At 40.3% G+C, this 21,091-nt stretch overlaps 1 long non-coding RNA gene across 1 annotated transcript in view; it reads right to left on the reverse strand.

The window, feature by feature from the left end:
• The window catches only part of LOC144586372 (uncharacterized), a 580,628-nt gene that overhangs the window by 489,871 nt on the left and 69,666 nt on the right, over window positions 1–21,091 (reverse strand). The window lies entirely within an intron of this gene.

The following is a 21,091-nucleotide window of genomic DNA, read 5'->3' on the forward strand; positions in this document are numbered from 1 at the left end:
ATTAGTAAAATTGTGCTGTCATAATACTTGCTTGTTTCATGTGCATCCAGTCATTCAATGCTTTGAACCACTGTCATATGCTAATTTAGAAAGATAATATAAAACATGCTAACATGTGCTGCTTGGTTTCGTTTATGGTTCCTGACCAAACTACACATGAATTTAAATGACTTTGGGTTTTTGTGGCCAGTTTTAATTCCTTCTAGATAACAGGTATAAGGGGAGCAGGAGTCGGGGTCAAGACACATGGTACATGGGAAGGTAGTAGCTTTTCCCTCTAACTGCTGTTCCAAAGAAAATCCTCAGTCCACAGCCATCACCATCGGAGGCAAGGTTCCGTTAGTGCTGGTTCCGAGGCAAACAAAACAAGACTCTGCATTTAGGTAAGCAGTGTAGGGCCCACCACCTCACTCCACTATCCCCTTATGCACTAGCCCTGTAACCTCAGTTTCCAACCTTCTGGTAGTGAGGGCAGTGGATGACTTCAGTTTGCATTCACTTTGCCAAGTCTCAAACGTCACAGGACATTTAGAAAAGGAGGAACTGGGGATATGATTTTGAGGACAGTGACACCCTAGTGCCTCTCACACAAATGGTGATACACCCTACTCAGGCATAATACAGTATCTTAATAAGGGCTTCTATGAGTGCAAAACAAGGGCACACTCAGAGCTGAGAGGAAAAGGCTCTGTGGCAAAAGTAGAAAATCTGCTCTGAAAAAACAGCAGGCTCAGGGATAATGAAGAAGAGGCCATTGTTGTATGTTTCCAGCAAGTGATAGTCCTTTACCTCATTTGTTCCAACTGGCTGAGCTGTGCCCCATCTTTAAACATTTCAGCTATTTCCTTATAGTCGATTATTTTCTCCACAATGAAAGTAGGTTATCTCTTAGAACAGGACAAGGGCACTCCATTGTTCTCAGTAAAGCAGGGTACACATGCAATGATACTTAGTATTTTATTGAAAATCTATTTCCTTTATGATGTAATGAATCCCCCCATGTGTCTAGTCCACTCTTAGTATGGTTTTTTGTACATAACTAGCTAGTAATGCACTTTAACCTTTATATGAAAATTAGACCACCAATCAATGACCAGTTTTAATTTCTCTACAACCCACAGAATTTAGAGGAGCCTCACATTCTCTTGAGATGGGGCAGACAAAAGCCAAAGAAATCTACTTCACATCAGACCATCAGTTGTTAATGGGATTCCTGTAATGGCTTCTGTGCGTTAAATAGAGGCTAATGGATTTTTGCCTGTAAAAATTTTACTTCCTCTAAAATCACTTAAACCTGCCATTACTTCACCTCATTAGACCTCTAGAGAAAGCAAGAGTAATAAAAATCCATTTTGATGCCAGCATATTTATTTATTTATTAACTTTATATCACACCTTTCTGCCAAAAAATGGCAATCAAGGCACTAACAGTAGTCAAAACTCAAGTGGCAAGAGATACAATTGAAAATCAGAAGCAAGTGTTGCAGTGGTTAAACTGCAGTGCTGCAGTCGAAGTCTCTGCTCATTACCTGAGTTCAATATCAACAGATTCAGATAACTGACAAAGGCTTCCATCCTTCTGAGGTTGGTAAAATGAGTCCCCAGCTTGTTGGAGGCAGGAGGCAATGTGTAGCCTGCATAATTAAAATTGTAAACTGCCCAGAGTGTGTTTTAAGCTCTATGGGGCAGTATAAAAGCAATGTGCTTTGCTTTGCTAACAGGCTTACCAGGTCACCAGCATCTTATTCCTTGAGATTTCAGGGCCAAAATTGTGAGACTAGGAAGTGTGGACTTGTGATGTCACAGGGGAGGAACCTTATGATATCTCAGAGGTGAGTTCTTATAATGTCACAGAGGTGAGGCAAGCAAGGACTGGGAGGGAAGCAACTGCAATATACATGCAAATGCCTTTGCATCAAACCAGTGGGTTGTACCGCCAGTAACTGGTACAGATGCTTGGCTGGGATTTAGAAACACCTTCATTCATTCATTCATTCATTCATTCATTCATTCATTCATTCATTCATTCATTCATTCATTATTTCATTCATTCATTCATTCATTCTATTTATATTCCACCCATCTAGTCATTCAGCTACTCTGGGCGGCATACATCATACAAAATAAACAGTTAAAATAACATCAGTGTCAAGAATAAAAAGTCATTCAAGATGGAAAAACAAGATGATAGATCAAATAGTGCCCAGAGGGAAGGCCTGCCTGAATAGTCAGGTTTTTAATTGGCTTTTAAAAATACCTAGTGAAGGGGCCATACGGATCTCTGAAGGTAGATTATTCCATAACCGAGGACTGACTGCTGAGAAGGTCCAGTTTCTTGTTTTTTCCTTCCGGGCCTCTCTCGGCGTTAGGCTCCTCAGTCACACCTCCTTATTAGATCAAGTGATACAATGTAACTGTAACTTTATGATGTCTTTTATAGTTATGTGGGTGTGGCCTCACTAAATACTGGAGGAGGAACATCACATGATCCAAGTGCTGCCTCATGCTGTTCCATTGTTCTTTCTTGCAGGTATACGATGAAAATAAGTTGGAAAGGAGAAAAGTATCTGTTCTACCAAAGGCAGGAGTTTGAAGCATTTAAATGTTCAAAACTTAGCCAGAAGTAACTGTTTTAGTAAACTCTGTGAAATGGAAAGCAAAGAGCTGTTTTAAAACCACAGCTGCAATGGTTCACTGACCACATTTTAGATCCTAAAACAATGATAACGAATTACTTTTTAAAAGTTACACTTTAAACTCTGAAGCTCTAATAAAAGTGCAACCTGTTCCTTTTCACCTTGATTGCCATCTGGTCTATGAGCAATGCATCCATTTTCATTACTAACTATAGTTATATCCTGCCCTTCCTTCAGTTAATTCAAACAAGCATGCATAGGACCCCTTCTCTGCACTTTATTCAAACAACAGCCTTTTGGGGTACGTCTGGCTAAGACAGAACGGCTGACCCAAAAGTCACCCAACTATCATCCAGTATCAGTATTGGAGAGGTTTTGCTGCTGGTGAGAAGTAGCAACAAAAAGTAACACTTTGGCTGGGTGGATCAAGGAGCTGACACAGCACACATCGCAAGCTGTGCACACATACATGTATTAGTAAGTCCAATTTCTGCCCCCAAATGACCAACCTCAGCAGAGAGATGAAAGCAGAAGTACTGATTAATTCATGCTATTCTTGATGTGATTTCTGCTTCTGGCACCTACACACAGTTTCCTAGCTTCACAGTTCTCAGTTCCAGCAGAGTTAATTTGCTGCTGTAACTTGCAATCTTTCACCAGTCTGCCACACAGTCTGTTTCATTGGGACTGTAAGATTACCTGTCTATCTTCTTGGTGAGAGACGCTCACTGCCAGGCATTTGAATGATCTGGCCTGTGCAGTTAAGCTAATGCTTCCTTGGCTTCTGCAGTGTGAAATTTGTCCTTAGCAGATATTGGGAGTTTTAACCTGCCATTTCATTTCTTTTCTTTTCCTTGTGGTTCAATTTCTTCATATTTCAGTTGCACGAATGTGGTTTGTATTTGTGATATAGTTCTGGCTGCTTTCATTTTGATCTGAAAACCCTCAAAACATTTGAAAACATTGGTTCCAAATTTGCACCACTTGGCTATTTGGTCTGTAAGTTCACGATCAATGTTTGGCTTCCTCCTGCTGCCTTGGTACCTAAAAGTTGTCCAACATTGTGTTATCCCTGTGATAATCTATTACAATATCTGGAGAAAAATAATTTTTACACAGAACGTGTTGATCCATTTTTAAAAATTAATTCTATTGAGGAACTTCGAATGTGCATATGTTTTTGAGAAGTATATATTATCTGTACATTGTGTTTGAGTATTAATTGCTAGAGTGTGAACATTTACAAACAGCAATTTGTTTGTATTTTTTTTTCACACACCTGCCTATGTTTTATCCTCTGGAGTTAAAAAATAGCTGTCTTCAACTGCCTATTTATTCTAATAAATGGTTGCATGAGAACGTGGAGAGGATGCTCATCAAATCTGCAGATGATTCCAAACTGGGAGGGCTAACTGGGACTTCAAGACAGAATCAGGATTGAAGACAACTTTAACAGACTGGTAAACTGGGCCAAAACCCCAAATTAATTCTTATGAAGTGGGGAATATATACACAAACTGCTACAATTAGGCAAGAAAAACCAGCTGCTCAAATATAGAATAGGTGACAGCTGGCTCTGTAGTAGCAAACGGGGAAAGGCTCTAGGGGTGTTAGTTGTCAACAGTGTGACATGGCAGCAAAAATACAAATGCAACAATAAGCTGCATCAGCAAAAGTGTAGTGCCTAGATCAAGATAAGTAATGACACCGCTTTGTTCTACTTTGGTCAGATCTCACCTGGAGCACTGTGTCTACCTCAGTTTAAGGAAGTGGAACATGTGTAGAGGGGAGCAGTTGTGATGGTAAAAGTTCTAGAAACCAAGCCTGTGAAGAACAGTTGAAAAGATATATATATATATTTACCCTGGAAAAGAGAAGATTAAAAAAAAAGATATGATAGCCAGTTTGAAACATTGGAAAGACTGTTGTATGGAAGATGGAACAAGCTTGATTTCTTTAACTCCAGAGAGAAGGACCTGATGCAATGGATTTATATTAGAATAAAGGACTAAACATTAGGAAGATCTTCATGACAGTAAGAGCTGTTTGACAATGGAATGGACCACCTCAGAATGTTATGGACTCTCCTTGAAAGGCCATATGTCAAGGACGTGTTAGCTGTGAACTTCCTACTTTGCCAGGGAGCTGGAGTAAATTATCCTCCCAACTCTATGAAATGCATTAATTACTGAGGAAGATCCGCTTAATTTGTTTTCTGACTCCTTAGAAAGATAATCAATATGTTTCTCTAGGGAAATTTTTGTACTTACAGATTTTTGTTTTACATTTTATTTTATTAAAAGTGTCTATAACTTTTATATCTTCCAGGACTCCCAAAGTGACGTACAATAAAAACATAAATAGCATTATTTAAAAACAGATTAAAACATTTCCAAAAACCAATTGTAAAGCCAGCTTTAAAGGCCAGAGGCTAAATGGAGCCATATAGTCTTGGCTCTTATATCAGAAACTCAACAGGGATGAATGATTTGCCTTGAGATTGAGTTCCACAGCTGAGGTGCTGCTACGGAGAAAGCCCAGTCTTCTGTACTCACCAGTAGCCTTTTGGGAATGGCAGATGAAATTAGATCTCCTCCGAGGATCTCAAAGTTCTGACATGCTTACGCAGGAGTTTAGAGTTAGTTTTTAGTTATTTTCAACTGAATGCAAATGGCCCTGCTGAAGCCCTGTCTAATCCAGCATCCCCCAGCCAGATATCTCTGAGAAGCCCACAAGCAAGATGTGAAAGTATTTGTCTTTGCTCTATAGGAACTGGCATTCCATGCCATATTTTCTCTGAAAGAGGAAATCTTAAATACCCTTGTGGCTATTAGCCATTAACAGAGGTGGCATTTTGTTTTGTTGATTGTAGCTTAACAGGCTGAACCAAGGCCACCCAGTAAGCCTTATGGCTGAGTGGGGATTTGAATATCCAAGCCTGAACTAACCACTCTACTGCGCTGGTTTTCATGTTATGGATTTTCCCCCTATGCTTTTAGCAGACTGTGAGCTGCCATGAGAATCCCTTTATAGTCATGGTTGTCATTACATTGTTCTTTAAAAATCAGTAGATAATCCACTGTCTGGACTGCCTCTCCTTTTCAAAAAGCAGGATGCTTCAATAATGGCATGATCTTTTCCATCTGCAGCTAATAAGGACATCTTTCTTTGGGGTTATTTTTGCTAGCAAAATGTTACCTTCCTTTTCATGACCCCAAAGAACAGAGACATCTTGACACTTTCCTCTTATCTCTTCAGGTACTTCTTGGTTCCACATTTCTTTGGATGGATGGGAGAAATGAGCAAGATATTAAATAAGATACTTCTTTAAACAGTTTGATCAAACCCAGGTGACTTGCCACTAGCATGCACTCAGTTTCCACTGGGTAATGACTTAATAGCCTCCTCAGTTTCAGCCACAGAAGAATCAGAGGCCAGAAGCTGATTATATCATGCAGAACTAATGCCTGGACAGCCTTTTCTTCTCTTCTCTTTTCTTAGTACTGTACCTGATAAGTGAGTCATTATTTGGTATGTTTTCAAAAGGCCTCTCTTATGAATTTAATTCATATTGGTCAAAAGAACATTACCATCTGAATGACAGGTTTGCAAACCTTAGAGTCTCAACAATCTGTGTGTGTGTGTGTGTATATGTGCACAATTGCCAGTTCTATTGACCTATCAACACAACAGCTAATCTCAAAGTGAGCACCAATGTCCACAAAATCTATTCTATCAACAATGACCAGAATTTGACAGTACTGTATTGTTGTTGCACAATTGCCACTGAACATAGATCCATCTTTTTTTTCTAACTGAGATGGGACTGTACTCTCTCTGAAACAGTAACCAGGCTAGGTTTTTGTTCCACTGTTTCTTTCAGTGTTATTTGAGGCTCGGGTGAACCTTGTGGTACAGACTACTTTGAACCAGCTTACGGAAAGCTCAACAGCTATGGCTGTTCATGGACAGGAATAGTTTGGACATGGATATATAATATGCTGTGCTAAACCTCTAACTGGAGTACTTCAAGGTGTCATTTGCAAGACTGCTCTGGAAAATGATACAGATCTCCAGAATCTTAACTGGTGTCGTCAGATTATATTGGTCAGATGGGTTCAAATTATAGCCATTATTAAATAGTTACATTGCTACTGATTTATTTCCTAATCCAGTTCAAGATCCTGGTGTTGCTCGGGCCAAAAATACCTGAAGGAACACTAGTCACACTGACCATATCTTAAAAGACTTTAAAGTGAGTTATCTGCCTATATTTCATTACTGGGGGGGGGATTTTTGTGTAGCAACTAATGACAAAGGGACTTATTTAAAGTGGTCCCACATCTCTGGAATAGCCTCGCTTTAGTGACTGACTTAACTGTCTTGACTGGAGAGCCAGCCAACACTCCTATCATTTCATCATGAGGTTTTAACATACTTCCTTGCTCAAACAAGGAACTGCTCAGTGGCTTAGGTCTCTAAGGCCAGAGGTTGGGGGTTTGATTCTCCCCTGTGTTCCCTTGACAGGGGCTGGACTTGATGATCTATAGGATCCCTTCAGCTCTGCAGTTCTAAGGTAGTTGTTGTTATATTTTTAAATGTTAGCTATTTTATTTCAGTTAGCAATCTTTATGACTATTTTCGTCTATATGGAAAGTTGTTTTATTAGTAGCATTATTTTGTATTATTAGATTGTGACTTATTTGAGTTTTTATGTCTCTGATACAGCTCCTTGATATCTTGGGATAAAGAGTACATTACAAGTACTTTCAAGGTGGCACCGGAATCGTATTGCTAATTTACATGTGTGTAGGTGAAACTCCGTAAGTCATGGTGGCAAATAGCTGCTTATTAGTAAAGTGCTGGTTTCATCCATTTGGGGGTGCACCCAGTAATACTAACAGCACCTCATGTTTTAGAGGCAATCTGTTACTGTAGCTTACCTGATTCCACTTATATAAACACAATTTGCCAGTAGGATTCGGACATTATAAATGGAAGGGAGTAACATTATTTACTTCCAGAAGAGAAGTGACTTTTATTTATTTCATTGCTACTGTTTTTCACTACAGCATGGTTAGGACCAACCAATTTCAATAGCAATTTTTAAAAAATGATTTCTCGAACCTCACTTTTCAGCCCCTGAATTAAATGCACCTAAACCATCATGCAGATTCTTCTGTGCAACCACACATCATGCATGAGGGAAGGGGACTTCCTTCTCTTCTCTGTTCCTGCTTGACATATTTTGCTAGAAAAAATCTCTCTCTCTCTCTCTCTCAAAAAAAGACAAACATCAGCAGATGCATTTGGGCAGCAAGACAGATGGTCCAAGGAGAGTGGTATCTCGCCTTGGTACCTGCTAGAACAGTGGTTCCCAACCTTGGGCCTCCAGATGTTCTTGGACTTCAACTCCCAGAAATCCTGGCCAGCAAAGGTGGTAGTGAAGACTTCTGGGAGTTGTAGTCCAAGAACATCTGGAGGCCCAAGGTTGGGGACCACTGTGCTAGAATCTCAATCTTTGCAGGTGTTCCAACAAAACCGAAAAGCAGTAGGGAGACCACTTGCAACCTCTGCAGTAGACCACCAGACGCAAAACAGCCCACAGAGAAGTGGCAAGGCCTGCTGGATTCTCTCATCCTTTCTCTATAGACCTTTCATTGTAGAAGGTCTATTTTCTCAGTCTATTTTGTCAGAAACCTTTCGAGTGAAAACATGGCACTTCTGCTTCCAGAAGTCGAGATCTGATTACAGTACTAGAGAATTTATAGCTGGCTGCAGAGCCTAACTCTTGGCTTTAGATGACTACAAATAAGGCTGCTAACCGGATGGGAAAGCCTTTCTTCTCCTTTCTCAGATCTTTTAACCTGATTACAAGGAGACACTGCTTCTATTGGTCTCCAGACTTCAGAGAAGAGGGGGACACTTCACATTCTAAATTAATATAGCGCACAGCCACACTCCAATAAGTCTCCTGGATTTTAGAATAACCACACTGTGCATGTGAACAAATAGAAGAACAGTTTTAAAACACAGAGGATTTTATGCATGAGTGCTCTCTAGAGTCCCTTTTGGCTTTTCTCTCAAGAAGAAGAAATATGAGAAACGGTAGCAGCAGAATTGGAAACGATGTGCTGTGAACTGGCACTATTCCTGACAGCGTGGAGATCTTGCTGACCATTGAGAGTAAAATACGTATCTCCCCATTCTGATCCAAAGAGGCTCAGAGCCAGATAGAGAAGAGCTGCTTGGGGTCAAACTAAATGTTAAGTGAAATCCGTGTTCCACATGATTAGCCATTTCCTCCTACACCTGAGTACTTCCTTCTGAGGTATGCGCCTTGATAGTCAGATTTTTAAGGTAAGTAGACACTTACCTTCAAATGATTGATCACAAACAAGTACAATGAAATACAAGATATGAAGACCAGGAAGAACACATGCTATGAGAAACAGGTACTGTATCTTTTACCATTTGAGGGAACACCACTTCCAAATACATACTCAGGCTGTTGCGTAGTTTCATCGATAACCACACACCTCTGCATGTAGCACCTTAAATGGAAATACACAGCTAGCTCTTCCTGCTGTCAGTAATATCCAAATATATTAAGACATTTTCTTTCTTTTCCTTTTGAAGGTCCTTGTAGGAAGTGAAACTGAAATATGTTATTCAGTTTAGTACCCTTCTGGCAGTTAAATCTTTGACACTAGCTTCCTCAGCTAGCATGATGATATGGAATGTTTGTCAACACTATGACTGCTCAGGAAACAAAACTGTCTGAATACTTGCCATTTGGATTCTGTACATGGAGGGAATAAAACAGTCTGTTTGGCCGGATTTGAAGCCTCATGTTAGCTCAAAATCCAGAAATAGTTTTCTAAGGCAGATTGAACACTACAAATAGATCCTGTGAGGTACAGAAAGTAAGGAGCAGGGATCCTAAAAGATGACTGAAGGAAGGATGAAAAGAAAATAAGTGGTTAATAAAGATGAACCCTAGAAGGAATGGAAGGAAAATAAAACATAAAGAGAAACTAAGGAAGTAGGGGATTAACAGAGGGAGAAATGGAGCCTGAATGAGAATTAAATACTTGTCTGTAGGCTTTTGCTGGAAGCCTCAAAACATTAATTGTGTAAATACTGTAAATGTAATTAAACTCTGGAAATTGATAGGCTTTCTCCCATGCAACAAGACTCTTTTCTTCCCCAACATGTTTGTAGAAATTATTACAATTTGGATCTTGACTTAGCTTGCTCATCATCGTAACTGTTCAGCTTGCTTTTGGTGTGGCAAGATTCTGGTGTTGCTACATACCATAATCTTACTAGCAGTGGCATGTACTAATTGTTAGTTTATTGATTTCTTATTCTATTTTTAATGCTTGCCTTGTCATTTTGAAAATACAGGAAAAGTGGGTATATAATTAATAAGAAATGAATGAAAAAGGTATATGTCTGCTGATTCCAACAGCAAAGCACTATAAGCATAAAAAGACACCTCAGTAGTGTTGGGACACTTGCTACAGAATTAAATAATTATTTACCATTTTACTTTATGGGGTAAAGGTGACTTGTAGAGAAAAACATGAGAATGTAGGGTTGTGGGTAAGGTAAAGTTTCCCCTTGACAATTTGTCCAGTCGTTTCCAACTCTAGGCAGCGATGCTCATCTCCGTTTCCAACCCATAGAGCTAGCATTTGTCCACAGACAATCCTCCATGGTCACGTGGCCAGTGTGACTAGACACAGAATGTTGTTTATATTCCCACCAAGATGGTACCTATTTATATACTCATATTTTTGCATTTTGCATGCTTTCGAACCGCTAGGTTGGCAGGAGCTGGGACAAGCGATGGGGGCTCACTCCATTGCGTGGATTTGATCTTACAACTGCAGGTCTTCTGACCTTGCAGCACAGAGGCTTCAGCGGTTTAACCAGTAGCAGCACCACATTCCTAGGGTTGTGAGTACATCTGCCCAAAGGGCTGTCCAGGCCAAGATTTACTTATTTTGTAATGTGGTCTTCAACCGAATGTATATTGAAGCCCACAGACAGGACCTCATGGCAATAGCATTCTCCTATTATTGTTCTCCAACAGCTGAGATGCAGAGGGATGACATTTCCAATCCTGGAAGTACAGTAGTATAAAGCTGTCATGACTAGTACCTACTAAAACATTATAAAGACAATGTACCATCCTGATCTAGAAGCCATTTCTTTTGTATTTACTCTAATAATTACCATACCACTATCTGGGTTCTGCTTCTGAATGTTGACAATTCATGGGGTGACCTTGGGCCATTCGGGCTCTTTCAGCCTGACCTGCCACAGGTATGTTTTGAGTATAAAGTGGGAGGGAGCACCACATGTATGCCATTTTGTGTTCATTAGATGAAACATACTTTAGGGATAGGATTTTTGGGTTAGGGTTAGAGTTAAGATGAGATTTTTGGATTTCTTTGGACTGCAAATTCCATACTTCTCCATTCTAGGAGTTCTGGCTGGCAGATAGACATCTAAGTGTGGTTCATCTGGAAGAAAGGCCTAAAGTGGCAGGCTATGAGGCCTAACTAGGCCTAACTCTACCTAACTTCCTATTCAGAATGAATGTTCCCGGCTAGCACTAGGAGAGGAAGAAGCAGCTTGGGCAGAGGCAGACCTAGCTAGGCTTTCAAGTCTTCCAGTTGAGGCCTTTTTCCCACGTGAGTCACATTCAGGTGTCTGTTAGATAGAACTCCCAGAATGGAGAAATGTGGGACCTGTAGTTCAAAACTTCCATTTTTAATATATTTGTAGCTAAGAAATAATTTATAAACAATTAAGCTGTATAGAAGTTGCATATCGTTGTTAATGGATCTGTGCAATCTTGCACCAGGGAGCTAAGGTAGATTGCAAAAGACAACCAGAAGACACCAGAGGACAAGCATAGTAGGCATGACTAACAAATGACATGCAGATCAGACCTCAGATTCCAACTAAAACTGCCAAAAAGAGAGAAAGAGAGAGGTATGAGTGGATGCTTAATGCTATTCTCAGCAATTTCATGGGTTTCTGCTTAGCCAAATCAAGAAGGATTATGTGTAGGTGCCTGACATATGCACTGGAAGAAGCATGTTATAAAGAATTTTAAGTTACAGAAATTTACACCACCCTCAGACAGCTGTTTACTTGTCAAGCGTTCTTTATTTTACAAGGCATTAATGCAGAAGGATTGTTGTAGAATGAAAATTATTTTCCATTGCCTAGCAGCCATTCCTTACACGGACTTAAATATTTTATTATCTAAATTTAGTATATCGTGCTGGTTAATACTGCAAAGACGCAGTGGAACTGTTATCAGTGAGCTCTTATGTCTCTGTTTCTTATCAACCATCTTGGAATAACTATGGAATGCCCATATTCCTGGGTGGGAGAAGGAATTCATTTCTTGAGTCAGCTATGAAAGAAGCAAACTGGGCTCTTTACCTCATGGCACTGCTTTCTCCTACCCATATTCTGATAGCATGCTAGAAAGCATGAGCAAACATCTTACAGGGAAGGTTTTTATATTTTCATGGTAGTATTTACCAAGGTATTGCACCGTAACAAATAAAAACTGCACTCTTCTTCTTCCACAAATGTCTTCCTGTGCAGCAGATGGATGGACAAATGGAAAGACAGAAAAAGAGCTAAAGGAATGATCCATTTCATGTATTTGGGCAACTGGCTCTTTTGCTCAAAAAGCATACACCACTTGTTTAATTTCCATTATTCTTAAGCTAATCTCCTTCTCAGCTTCCTGCATTGTAAAGAATGATGCAGGGCCCAGGACGTAGCTCAGCAATCCTCAATCCTATATCTGTTCTTGGTCCTTGGTAGCTGCTTACCCTTGCTGCATATTATTATGGATCAGAATACTTTGAAGCTGGGAGTAAATTTATGCAATATACTCTGTGAAGGAGAGAAGGAGGATAGTGAGCCGTCCTCACGTATAGAGACGTCTAAAGAGGAAAAGGGAATCAGAGGGGGAGAGATGACCAAGGAAAAAGAGATATTGGGAGAGGAAAAGAAAGAGGCAGAGGAAGAAAAAGGGAGGATAGAAGTCTGTCTGGTGGAGGAAAGAGAAAGAGGAAAGAAGGAGAAGCTAAAAGTGTCAGTATGGGACAAAGGTATAAAAGATCAAGGGGAAAAGAGATTCGGCAGTAGATTAGAGAAGGAGGGGGTGCTAATGAAGGAGGAGAAAGATAAGAGAGGTATAGACTCCACTTATGAGAGAACGTGCTAGCTTTTGAAGGATTTTCCCAACTTAAAGGTTGGTGGGCTGTTGCCAGACCCAGAGGTGAAAAGGGAAGGAGAAACTACGTTTGATACTCAAGAATGGACAGTGATTGTTTTCCTGCGGGGACAAGGGGGTGGAAGGAAAGTGATCCGGCTGGATCAGACGTACAACAAATCTCCGAAAGAAGGGGATTGGGCTCGACACCAGTCCTGCGGCACCATTTGCACAGTGAGAAGTGCCCCTCTACGGAATTCCACAGATTGGGAGCGATTTGATCCAGCCCCTCAATGAATTACCCAAACTTTCAAGAAAAGTTCTCATCGTCAAGTTATGGACATTTACCTAATTTATCTTGTTTTGACCCAATTGAGGTGATTGTGGAAACACCGAGAGTTAATAAAATTGAAGTTGTAAATGTTCCAGATAGGTCTCAGTCGTTATTTCCTGCCAAAACTGAGGAATTGCTCCAAATTTCAAATGAACCCAGTCACATACTCCCAGCTCCGCCATGAAAGCAATGACTCTACTGTAGATTGTACAATTCTAATTGACTATCTCATTTTAGTAGCACCAACATGAAGCCAGTTGTGTGCGCATGTGTCTCTGTGTGTGCATGCACATACACATGTGTGAAATTGTTGTTGTTTTGTGCCATCAAGTGGATTCCAATTTGTGGCATCCCTATGAAATAGTAACCTACAAAACCTCAGCTTTCGTAGACTCAAGTCTGTGGCTTCCTTTTTTGAGTTAATTCATCTCTTAATTTGGTCCTCCTTTTTCCCTGTTGCCTTCAAACCTCCCCAGCATGAATCTCTTTTCCAGTAAGTCATGTCTTCTTGTAATGTGCTCCAAAGTAGGGCAGCTTCAAGAGCACTGGCTTGAAATCTCTCCTCAAACATCGAATTTCAATGTAGGTATCATTATTTGTGGTGACATTAAAGCATCACGAAAGAAGGTGAAGATGTCAGAGGACATTCCCCAAGTACCAACCAATATGCAAGTGTAAAATAGCAGCAACTAAAATGTGAAGACATTAGAAGATAATTAGCAAGAGCCTTTGATAAAATTCCTCCTGTTCTCCTTCATTCACAGCACCCCACCTCTCAAGAGATAAAGATTAGGGTTGCTAAGGTAACTGAGCAAAGTAACATAAAAGAGAAATTTTTCCCTAATTTAGTTTCCGGGGATTTTCAAAGCACGGTTAGTCCAAAAGCATCGCCTAAACCTGATTATAAAGGGTCTGTAATTTACTTAACCAAACACATTATAATGCTCAGTCATGCCTTATGCACATTTCTGCTCCTGAGGTTGACTCACCCACTTAACAGTGTAGTCTCAAACAAATAAGGATGCTTGCCATTCGTGAACTGTTATGAAAGTCACACACAAGGCAGATGGTCCTGTCAATATGCACATCTGAGGCACTGAAGCAAATGGCATCGTATGCATTTAAACAAAGAGAGCCTGGCTCACTTACTTGGCTGTGCTGGCTGGCAGGAGCATCTTCTGCATTTAGAAAAGTCAAAGTCAAATCCTTGGCATCAGTGGTTGAAAGATGCCAAGTAGCAAGAGTAGGGTGAGCCTTATATACTACTTCAAAGATGATAGCCCTCTATGTGCAAGGCTGTCCAATCCAAACCTAGAGCAAAACACCATAAAAAGAGCAGAAGTCTTGAAGTGTTGGGCTGACAAAACTCCACAATGAGGAGGAAGCACGCCAGCCCCTGTGTTGGCATATGATTCTGGGAATTGTAGTCAAAAAGGCCTCATTTTCAAGTTCTGATAGTGACACCCTGAAGCAATCCTACCATAGCTGAGTGGCATGACCTGCTGAAGCCTCCTTCAGCAGGTCATAAGTCGGTCATTCATTATATGTAAAATTGGAAATTATTTTTGGATTTACAGTTTCGCCGATCAGGATAGACAGATTTCATACAAAGCTGTGCTTTCTTGGTCCTTGTTTCTTGTAGTTACTGATATTGTTGTTTTGGGGAGGTTTATTTATTTAATTTACAGTATTCTGTTTATTCTATTTATATCCCACCTATCTGGTCTTGCGACTACTCTAGGCAGTGATGCACTCCTCTTTTTGCACGTGTTTAAATAAATGATTTAAGTATTTCTACAACTGTAATTCAGGGGAAACAACTGTGAATTATACTTCAAACCTGAGAGGGGAAGCAACACTGAATTGCTCTGGCATTTAAAAGATCTCTGCCTGGCAGAATGGGACTTCTCTTGAAGACCTTCATAAATGGCATCTCACCCTATTTAAAACCCATTATATTAATAAAACTATTGCACCAGCATGGATCAGTGTCTTCATCTTAGAACTGCAGAACTGGAAGGGACCCTATGGATCATTGACCAGCCCCTGTCAAGGAGGCACAGTGACCCATTTGAAGAAATATGGCATCCTTGCTAAAGAAAATCCATCTATACATTATGTTCCAGTAGACTAACTGTCCTTCCTGAAACATGAACTTTAAAGATTCACTGAGGCATCTTATCCTGAAAGGTATTAACTCATAATCTTGTACCCATTTAGATGGAACTAGGACCTTCTCTTTCCAGTATAATTGCTTTTATAGGTTTAAATTTGTTGCTTTGAAATGTTATTTTTATATTATACTGTATTTTTATGCTGATGCCTGATATATACTTTAACGCCTTTGTACTGTAATTGGCTTTTTAATAAATGATTTTGATTTTACCTATCACTTTTTTGCATATTCTTTTTAGCTGTTTAGACATTCATTAAAAAATTAAGAATTACAGTGGTGCCTCGCATTACGACGTTAATTCGTTCCAGTGAAATCTCTGTAGAACAAACGTCGTAATGCGAAATAAAAAGCCCATAGAAACGCATTAAAACCCGATAAATGCATTCCTATGGGCTTGAAACTCACCGTCCAGTTAAGATCCTCCATAGCGCGGCCATTTTCGCTGTCCGTGCAGCGAGGAATCTGTCCCAGAAAAGAACGGGGAGCCATTTTTTTTACCCGGCAGCCATTTTGAAACTGCTGATAAGCTTGCCGAAAATTGTTGGCGCTCTGGTTGGAGAGATCAAGTGATTTAGGTACCTGGCTGTGAAGCCACAAGATGGGTGTTTGATTCCCCACTGTACCTCCTGTGAGTAGAACCAGCTTGTGTGGCCTTGGACAAACTGAACAGACTCTGGATGCTCCCAGAAGAAGGGAATGATAAACCACTTCCAAATACTCTTTACCTAGAAAACCTTGAAAAGGGTCACCATAAGTCAGAATTGACTTGACAGCACATCATGATGATGGTGATGATGTATTTTAAACAACAGAATGATCAAGACATTACATAAACATGCAGAAAATATTTGTAATCTGTAATAGTTGAAGAAAACCATAAATCTATGAAACACCTTTTAAAAATATGTAGTAGAAAAGCAACATGTTATAGATGTTTTGTATGTTTCTCACCCTCTTGAATGTCCACATCTAATGAATAATTTTAAAATTGCTTGATATCTTTTTTAACATATATATTTCATTTTCATTATATAACAAACAAACAATCAAAGGAATACACATACGGGGGGAGAAAGAAAACAAAACAAAACAAAGGCACAGGGAAGTGTTTACAATAATACAAAATCTAGTATAATTTTGGCTCCATGGCTGTGTTACAGTACTAAAATCAACAACATATGCTATATTCTCTACTCATATTTGTTTCTGGGCCCAATCATAAAACATTTTCCAGCTTTCTCACGTAATGCCTCTGACAGGCTATCCATTTGTGAAATATCCAATAATTTTTTAAACAGCTTCTCCATCTTCGGATTTTCTTGAGTTTTCCATTTTTAGGCCCAGATCAATCTCGCAGCTGTAAATATGTGCAACAACATATATTTACATTTTAATGAACAGTTTCTGGCATTATATTCAGCAGAAACATTTATGGTTTAAAAGCTATATTTTGTTGTAAAAATGCTTGATGTCTTTACAGTATTGTGGGTCAGAATCCTATTGATGTTCTCACTGAGGAGCTTACTATGGCTAATTGAAAGTAACCGACAACGTGCCAGGGGAACATATCAACTGCATGATGAGACATGTGACCTACGTGCACCCTAGCACCTAATCAATTAGCCACAATTAGCCATGGCAAATTACATAAACCCTACATGAACACCAATAGGATTCAATTAAAATAAAAGGAACCCATGTGGTCAATACAAAATACAAATGCAAGAGTAGATTATACCTTTATAGACCACTAAAAAAATTAACCATACAATCTGCAACCTTTCATGGATCAGGACTATCCATTTTGTCTGGCGTGTACCAGTGTGAAGAACTTAAAGTCCTAAAGTTAATGCCCAAATGGATTTTGCCAGGAAAGTTACTCTTAGATGTCCTTGGCAAGATGGATTTCACCAGGTGCATTTTTCTTAGATATACCATATTTTTCGCACCATAAGACGCACTTTTCCCCCACAAAACAGGGGGGTGGAAAGCCTGTGCATCTTATGGAGCGAAGAAAACAGATTATATTTTCCTGTTTTCTTCTCCTAAAAAATTGGTGCATCTTATGGAAAGGTGCGTCTTATGGAGCGAAAAATACGGGTAAGTCAGGAAAGATGCAGGCTGCATTAGAGTTGTTGTTTTAAAGTTACAGCTGAGGCAGTTGTGGATTGGATATCATACCCCAGTTGGTCAAACAAAGAGGCCAAGGTCATGCACACACACTCCTTCCCATTTAGCCTTTCTTTGAAATGGACATGTCTCTGCTTGGTCAGGGAATGGAGGGAGTGGTACAGAAAAACCAAAGTCCTCCATGCGGGAATTGGGGTGATAATTTAGTAAAATCACAAGGTTTAGCCAATTGGCGTCCGATTAAAGTCAAAGTAATAATCCAATAGGATTGTTGGCCTTGCTTTAAATAACAATTTAAATGTTTTGACTATTCTTGACATATGAAATTGATCATAATTTTTTCTCTGTATATAATATTATTATTGTTTCATCCATATATTTTTTCTCTTGTTGAAGAAGTGTTCCCCCAGATACTTGGAAGTAAAGAATAAAATCAGATTTACAGTACTGTGTCTTACTTAATTTTCTTCTGTATCTTAGATCTAGATCTCTGGCTTTGCAGTTAACCCCACAGAATCACATAGGGCAATGGTTGCCTACTTTGGGTAACCCAAATGTTCTTGGACTAAAACTCCCAGAAACCCCAACCAGTATAGCTAGTGGTGAAGGCTTCTGGGAGTTGCAGTCCAAAAACACCTGGGTAACCCAAGGTTGGGAACCACTGGCCTAGGACAAGACAGCATAGAAAATGCCCACCTGCAGTTTAAATTACTGTTCCTGTTTCACTCAGGCAGTGCAAAGCATCTGTTCTGTGCAAGCTCTTGTATGTATAGCCTGAAGCCAGTTCTGTGTCTTTCTGTACAGTTCATTGTGAAGGACCACATGTCAATGAAGAATGAGTCCACCTATATAAGCATTTCCCAATCTGGTGGCCTCCAAGCTGATCACACTGGCCATGCTGCCTGGGACTAATTGAAACTGACATGTAGAACATTTGGTTGGCACCAGATTGGGAGACACTGACCTATATGGAGAAAACGTTCATGTTAACCACCTGTGTACAACATTATGCTTCTTCTGTATACATAGAGCTCTCCACATTTCTGGTTTAATGCCACAGATGAACTGGATGTATAAAGAGATGTTGTGTGGACATGGCACTCAAAATCTTTGACACAAAAGAAGGACAATGAATTCCAGCCCAAAGATTGGAAACTTTCCAAATCATTTAATAGATCCTGTGATCAATGACAAGTCTATTGACACCATAGCATAGGCATCCTTCAGTCTCGAGAGACTATGGTAACATGCTCTGAATCGAGGAGTGTCCTCTCCAGAGCATGAAGCCCGGGTAAGGTAATATGGAGGATAGGCTGTTACCCAAGCAGCAGATCCCCCCTCTCCACATTGCTGAAATGGTCCAATGCAAAGGCAAGAGCCAATACAACTGGTTCCAGCAATGTCGCAGGAGTTGGCAGAATGACACATGCTGCCTTCGGGACTCCAGCTCCGGATTTTGCCTCGAGGTTAACCCCTGAAGCCTTTTCCATGAGTGGATATAGCCGCAAGGCAGTGGAGGTTTGAAATCAGAGTTTTCCTTCTCCTAGATGGGCTGCCTTCTATGGCTGACGAGCATGGAAGAATTAGGGCCTCCCTGAGTTACTTCTCCAGGTTCGTTCTTTTGTAGTCTTCCAGCCATCACATGAGATTGCCTGCCACTTTTTGCAAACCTTCAGAAAGGCCACAACAAACCCACCTGTAGAACGGCAGGCTTCCTCTTGCTTCCACATCTTTGGCTAGCAAACTGTCTAGCTTTATCTTTGACAGTTACTTATGAAGCTATACTGGTGTTCGAAGAGTGGTGTCATCCAACCACATCTGTTTCCTGCTGGCACACTGAGTGAATGGAACAAGGGAGGTCTGTTCATCACTGGCTTGAATCAATGATCTGCCTTCAGAGGATGGAAGAGCTTTCCTCTCCCAAATTCTGAGAAATGCCCCTGTATGACAACAGCTCATTCTGCTCAGCAAGGTGTGTCCCCTACCCTATGCAGAATGTATGAAGGGCTGGAGAGGCTTCCACAGGGAGAAGGGAGGTAAGAAAGCCCACTTGTTGCCATACTCACCTGGACCTAACCCAATATATGCTAAAGAAATGGGTGTGTGTGTGTGGAATCTACAGCTTGCATTCAGATTGTTACATTTGGAGCGGATTCTTTAAAACCAATGGGAATTAACTTAAAAGACTAGAGCGCCTTGCTGAGCTGAATACATCTTCTCCAAGTGTGGAGCCAATCCAATATTATGTTATGTTTGTCATGTAGATATCAAGCATGGAGTAGTGGACAGGGTGACACACTAGGACTCTGAAGACTAAAGTTCAAATCCTCACTTGGCCATGGTAACTCAGTGGAGGAATGGAACTCCTTAAATATTTTAGGTACCTTGAAAACCATTTTAGGGTCACTATGATAAAGGTAAAGGTTCCCCTTGACATTTAGTCCAGTCATGTCTGACTCTAGGGGGTGGTGCTCATCCCCGTTTCCAAGCCATAGAGCCAGAGTTTTCTCCAAAGACAGTTTCCGTGGCCATGTGGCCAGCACGACTAGACACAGAACACTGTTATCTTCCCACTGTGGTGGTACTTATTTATCTATTCACATTTACATCCTTTCAAACTGGTAGGTTGGCAGGAGCTCGGACAAGCGACGGGAGCTCACTCTGTCGCATGGATTCGATCTTACGACTGCTGGTCTTCTGACCTTGCAGCACAGAGGCTTCTGTAGGTTAACCCGCAGCACCACCACATCCCCTTTGGGTCACTATGAGCGGATTCCAATTTTACGACACATAACTATGTTATGTGCTGTATAATAGCATCTGACATATGGCAATCCTAATAGGCTTTCCAAGGTATGTGAGATATTTAAAGAGTGATTTTACCTTTCTCACCTTCCAGTAAGTTTCCACAGCACCATGGAGATTCTAGCTTAGGTATCTGAATCCTAGTCTGCCACTCTACAAATCACTGGCTCTCAATATTATTTATTACAGCACATTAAAAATTAAATGGCATAGACCAGAATCCTGTTACTGAGTTACTGAGTGTGGAACACCAACTACACCAATAACATGCACTGCTGTGCAGGCCACCTTCCCCAGTGTGGCCTGTATGTGCAATCAATCACTGAAGCAGTCACACTATGAGCAGCAGAATGCAACAAATGTTTGTATGTTTGCCCTTAATGCACACAGTAGAATTCAAGAGGATGCTGACAACTTATTCCAAACTACTTTTCTTTTGCCTCCCCCACCCCTGCACCACTCAGGAATAATTCTAAAGGATGTGACTAGCATAATTCCCTTCTCAAGTAATATCAGTCACAAAAGCATGCTTCAAGAAGGGCTGGATTTACAAATCCCTTGTATTTCCTGTCTACCAAGCTGTCTTAAGGTTCCTGTCATTTTAGCAGCTAAACTTTCAGGGGCAGTTTATAGTAAGTAGTGGAATGGAACAAAGAGAAACATTCTGAATGTAACTGAGGCAGGCATGTGAGAGGAACTAGTAAACTCCTCATAACTGCTTTTTTTTTAAAGATTGAGCTATAAATGGATTCAAG

This window comes from Pogona vitticeps, chromosome 2 (genome assembly GCF_051106095.1).
Source record: "Pogona vitticeps strain Pit_001003342236 chromosome 2, PviZW2.1, whole genome shotgun sequence".
NCBI classification, from domain to species: Eukaryota; Metazoa; Chordata; class Lepidosauria; order Squamata; family Agamidae; genus Pogona; species Pogona vitticeps.